Source organism: Nyctibius grandis, chromosome 12, assembly GCF_013368605.1.
Source record: "Nyctibius grandis isolate bNycGra1 chromosome 12, bNycGra1.pri, whole genome shotgun sequence".
NCBI classification, from domain to species: domain Eukaryota; kingdom Metazoa; phylum Chordata; class Aves; order Nyctibiiformes; family Nyctibiidae; genus Nyctibius; species Nyctibius grandis.
The window spans coordinates 13066272-13072368 of NC_090669.1; positions in this window are offsets into that span (position 1 = coordinate 13066272).

The window sequence follows — 6097 nt, forward strand, 5'->3', positions numbered from 1 at the left end:
ACCACTGCTTTGAGGTATCACTAGTAACAATTTAACCACTGAATCTCTTTTTGAATCTTGTGAAATTGTTGGTCTCAATGATTTCCCTTAACAGTAAGTTTTGTAATATAATTACATGCTTATATTATTTTATTATTATCTTTGCATTTCACAACAAGTTTCCTTGTTTTCACATTACAGGGCAGCAAGAACTGAAGTTCAAAATCTACCTTTTCTGCAATAGTTATATTTTTATGTTTTGTTTTTTTTTTCACAGGCCTTTCAGGCCTGATTCATTTTAACGAAACATCTTTCAGTTTGCCTTTTCCCTTGCCCAGGTCATCCTTCTTATCCTGCTTTTAATTTCATCTAGCTCTGCAGTATCCTTTATTGAGATCTTTGCAGCCCGTATCATGACACTTTCTTCCAGATGAAGATATCAATATTGATTTCTGTAACATTCTTCCACTTATTCATTATCACTTTTCTTATGCATCCCAACATTTTGTTTGTTTGGACCACAGCTAAGCATGGCCTCGGTCTGTTTTCTAAGCTGATACATGTTTTCAGAATGCTGTGAATCATATAAATAACTTCTCTTCTTCCCTTCCATAGCACAATAGTTTGTAGTTATCAAAATTGAGTTTTGCTTGCCATCAGTCTGCCCATGTGTTGTTGTCTAATTGGGTCTTTTGAAGTTCTTTCTAGTCCTCTCTAGTCTTAATCTAAATAACCTGTCATCTCCAGATTTTGCTGTTCCCTTTTCAGATCTTTGCTTTCTTTCCAGATCAGTAATAAATATATTAAATCACAGAGAACTATTATTTTACTTAGTAAAATCGCTAATATCATTCTAATATAGAAAAGCCCTAGTACGACTATTCTTGTGTCTCTGAAAACACACCTACCTGTGTTTTAAACTCTTACTGCCATTACACATTTTAGAATGCCAATTAATTAAAATACAGTGGCTTAATGCTCATTTATACTCTGGCTTCCTTTTTCATAGATGAAAAACTATCTGTAATAATAAGAAATTATAGAAAATATCTCTATTGTGGACCATGACTCTGACAAATTTTTTTCCCACCATAGTACAATTTATGTTCTTAGGATACCTGTGTTACGGGGGTTTTGGACCACAATTATTTCTTAAAGGCAGAAAGATGTCTTATTTAAAAAAATGTAATTTCAAACTTTTGAAATTTACATGTATAAAAAAAATATGAGTTTTACAAGAAGAAAAAAAATAATTTGGTGCTTTGGCCAAACCTCTAGTATTTTAAGGGTGAAATCTTTCAAAAGTGTTGATTATTAACAGAACCCCCAGTGAAATTACCGAATTTCCTATTACCTTCAATGGGTAAAGAGATGGGCCACCACTGGTGGCCTTCAAAAGCACTGCCTCTGTGTATAATCATCAAAACAAGTGATGTTCATAATTTTTTTTCAGAATGATTATGTTTGTGCGACATCATTAGGAGAGGAGTTTAAAACAAGGTAGTAACCATTTTGCAATTCCCTGGTGAGGACAGCGGCAAGTCCGCAGGCCCGCATACAGATACCAAATCCTCAGTGCATTATTGCCATCTGTTGGTAACTGCTTAGCAAAGCTGCAGGAGAACTGCTACAAAGCCTTGGACGATGAGCTGCCACACTGACTTGCTGTAGATCATTACTATTTTCTGCTTCCGAGAGGCTGCGTTTCCTTGGCAGGGCATTTACCCCATACTGCTGCATTGCTGGGAAACTGGCCCCCAGCTCTGGACCAGATTGTTCAGACCTTCTTCCACATCTGAAGCTACTACCCAGGGCAAAGTCTGTGAAGACCAAGCAGGTCTGTAGCAGGAATAATTTAAGAATCCCCCCACCCCTCCAAAGGGGAAAGAGAAGGGAGTGGAATCTGCAAATCTTTTCTGTGTGAGTTTTAAAACCTGTGACAGATAAAAAATATGTTTGCATATCATGAATCTATACAATGGCAATACTTTTTAGTACAAAAGATATACCTCAAGACCTGGAATCAGTAATGTGGAGTTCCAGTTCCAGCAACTCACTAGGAAACACTCAGAGAACCATGTAGAGGTTCACTTTTTCAGCACTGCCAAGCTGAGATGCTCTGCAGCAAGTTTCAGGAGTGCCAAGCATCTGTACAGTAGATTCAAGATATGTCTGCACAAGATCCATCAATATCCATATTTCCTAAACATGCACATCCCAAAATTTTGTTTTATCTAATGAACCAAAAGTCCTTACGAGGACTATATGAACCATACAATTACTACAAATAAACAATTACTACATACAGAAATGAATTCCAATAGACAAGTGATAAAACATAGAATTAGCAGTGAGAGCCTGAGACAAAGTAATCACCACCTGTGATTACTGTCCTGACTATCAAGAAAGACTTAAAAAGTATTCTGAAAAGACAAGCCCAGGAACAAAAATAGGGCAGAAAAGACATGGATATGATGGAGACACTGATTTTACAATACATTTTCCACACACATACTACCTCATGGCCCAAAGGAAATGGGTAACTGCTGTTCTCTGTTCTGTGGAAGACCTTGCCTCCATTTAGCTCACACCCAGGGCTAAACAATAAGCAGTTGTTCTCTCACCCAATGTCCCTTCCCAACCAAGAAAGGGAATTGGGAAAAGGAGGGAGACTCATGGGTTGAAATTTAAACAGATTTAATAAAATAAGAAAACCAACATCAATACTGATACAAAAGACACAAAGTTATACTTAGCCCATACAATGGTGTCAAGTCCCTCCAGGGACAGCAATCATTGATGATGAGGAAGAGATAGTGGTAACAAGAGAACAGAGCAAAAAAAAAAAAAAAAACCACAAAAACAAACAAACAAAAAACCCCCAAACAAAACAAACAAACAAACAAAAAAAACCCTTCACCATCTCTGGCAAGCTTTCCAATTTATAGTGACCATGACGTTTATGTTACCGAATACACCTGTGGGCCAGGCTGGGTCAGCTGCCCTGGCTTTCACTGCTTGATCACCATACCACAGCTGGCCACAAACTGAAACAAAATGTAACAGAAAATTTATTCTAGAATTTTATCCCCATGAAACCAGGATGGACCGGTATTACTTCTCCCCTTGCAAGTTTTCTCCACTGTTGCAAATTGCAGGTACACTTTTTTCCTCTCAAATTTTTTAACTGATTTAACTGATTTACCTAGCAAAGTTAAATTCAGAGCAATTTCTTCCTGTCTATCCTTAGCATGAAGTTTACTCTCTCTGTGCCAGATCTGAAGAAGAGTTTGTATCTGACTATCACAGTTGGAGTAAAAGGATTACCTCTCTTTGCAAGCCATCCCTTTCTTAAAAATTTAGGGCACTTAAATTTATTAGAAATACTTAAAAATGTAGGTATAGATGATATTTCAAATGTTTCAGAATTAGTACATTGACACAGTCAGTCCTGACCTCAGATTCCTATGTGCTCTTTTCCTGAAGCCTGCTCCAACCTCAGTTTCTTTGCTGATCTGAATGAGCCCTATTCCACCCAATTCACTGTAGTGAGCGTGTGATCGGTTTCTCCCACTGCTAAAACCAAAAGCTGATGGCTGTGAAGCACTCTGCAAATCTGGCCCCTTTTGTATTTGAAACCTGGAAATGCATTTTAAAATCTCGTCCCATTTCTTATTATCAGTCCTCAGAAGAATCCATTCTACTGCTTTCTCTGTGGCCAGTCAAGTATTTTGTTTCATTAGTGGAAAATGAAAGCAGGATTCAAGACGGTAGTTTTTTTTGCTTTTATATAATAAAACAAATTAGTACAATGGATTTCAATGGAAGTGGAATTATGTATGAAATTTTTTTCTCATGCCAGAAAATTTCAATTAGGGGAAATTAGCCACTTGGTTCTTTCTGATAAATTAATCATAGAGATTATCTGTTAAACGTGTCACTTAACCTTTCTGGCATAAGTGCCTGAGGCAGTAGTATTTAGGCTCTACACATTCATTTGGAAATATTAATTTCTATGCAGCTGTCTTCCAAAATGGAATTTTCACTTGTCTTTTTTATAAGTAGGTCATTGTGCAGCTGTTCTTAATAGAGGCTGGCATTTGTAAAATCGTAAATCCACCATTGTACCCTATAGGTCACAAAATTGATCTCCATCAATTACAGAATATCCTTCATTAAAATGCCCTTTCTCAGCCCCAAAGGGTATCATCCCTTGCTGTGATAGCCTTTGGCCTTTTTGGAATGGGAATGTGTTTCAGCCATTTTGCAAGAGCTGAAGCACCACTATGTTCACACTATCTGTCTTCCATTAGTTTTAGGTTTTGCCTTGACTCTACATTGTCACTTCAGTCTACATTAGAGCTGCCTTAAAATTAATCTCGAGGGAAATTGGTATGACAGCTATCAGCTGTCAAACAAACAGCTGTCTCAACTGCTGAACCTCACAGGTCCAAATCCTCCTTCCGCCCTCTACAATGAAATCAATTGGTCTTTTCAACGTAGACAAGGCCTTACTGTCCCTGTAGTGGTCAGCTGTTGCACAGCTTATAGAGACACAAGCAACTCCTGGAGCAGCTACAAACCTTATCCGCCAGTCTTTAAAGATTAGAATTAGGGCCTTGGCCTAGATATCTTTCTCATATGTCATAAAATTTGCATAGTCTGCTGCAGGAATAGTTTGAACTCTAGAACTCTCTGAGGTGTGTATACCCTATATGCTGGGGAAAGAAGACAGGAAGTAAGAAAGGAGGAGGTCTAAGAGAAGAAAATATCAATGGCAGATAATTTATAAACTTTAACATTAATGAAATGAGAGCGAACATCTCAAAATCTTAGAATGAAGTATTACAAAAGAAAGTAAGTGGAATGTGAGCAGCAAGCACATTAGTTATGGGTAACAAAATTAGCGTTTTAGCAAGCAGAATTGGTAGCAAGACAGTGATGTTGCAGTTCATCCATGCTGTGAACTAGAATTAATACATTATTGATTACATTATTACCTGAGCCTATACATTCTTGCACAGATACAATTAAGTATGAGAAAGAATGCTTGTAGATTTGGGATGTCAAGCAAACAAAATCCTGATGACTTTGGGTTTGGGTGGGATAAACTTGAAGATCTTCAAGGTTTAAGACCTCGAGGATTTGGAGAGAGTTCAAGTAGCACGAGGATCATGATTAAAAAAAGACAGGGAAGGGGAAACAAAATTTAAGAGAGCTGTGTTGAAACTTGGACTGAGGTACAATTGGGCAGTTGTGCTGCATAAGGACATGAGAAGATTCACATGAAAAGGAAAAGAACAATTACAAGAGTTACGATTGCTATATGATCAGAGTAGTAAGAAGTTACAGAGCTATACTGTGGTTAGGTAGTTTGGAAAGGAAGCGGAAAAGTGAGGTAGCCAGAAAAGAGAACTAGAGTAATGAATGAGGATTTAAGAAAGGAATCGTCTAAAGACGTTTTAGCAGGTGAAGTAACAAGAGGCAGTGAAATCCTGAATGTGAAGAGAGTAACACCTCAGATACTGCCCAAGTTTTACAATGAAAGGCAGGACAGGGGAACTGCCAATTTTTAAATAATAAAAGCAGAAAAGTAGAAGCAAAATTGAGACATCATCACCATTTAAGAAAACAATAGGATAACTAGGAGGACCTGCAAGAGAAATTAATGTAAATTGGTATACATGGCAGACCTTTGGCTTGAAGCTAATCAGTAGAAAGAGGTGAAGGTGCTCTGAGAACAATGACTACTGCTGATAGCAGGAGAGAGACTCAAGAAAAATGTATGTAAGGGATCCCTGGATTTGGTAGGGATCTGGTGAGACCACTGTAATGAAATCCCATTTGCCCTGATTTGAGAAAAATCAGACAGGTGAGTCAGGAGCATTTCATGGCTGACTATCATATGCTATCAGTAAGGCTAAAGTTTTAAAAAGGATATTCATTCTCTCCCTATGACTAATAGGAGATATTTATTAGGCCACAGATCTTTACTTCCTGGGTTACAGCGTGACTATGAATAGGAATCTAGGATTCTTGACGGTTTGATCCTAAAGGCCTTGAAAAGGAAGGAAAATGTGCGAAGTTTACAAGGCAGCATGCGTGATGACCTAAGTGG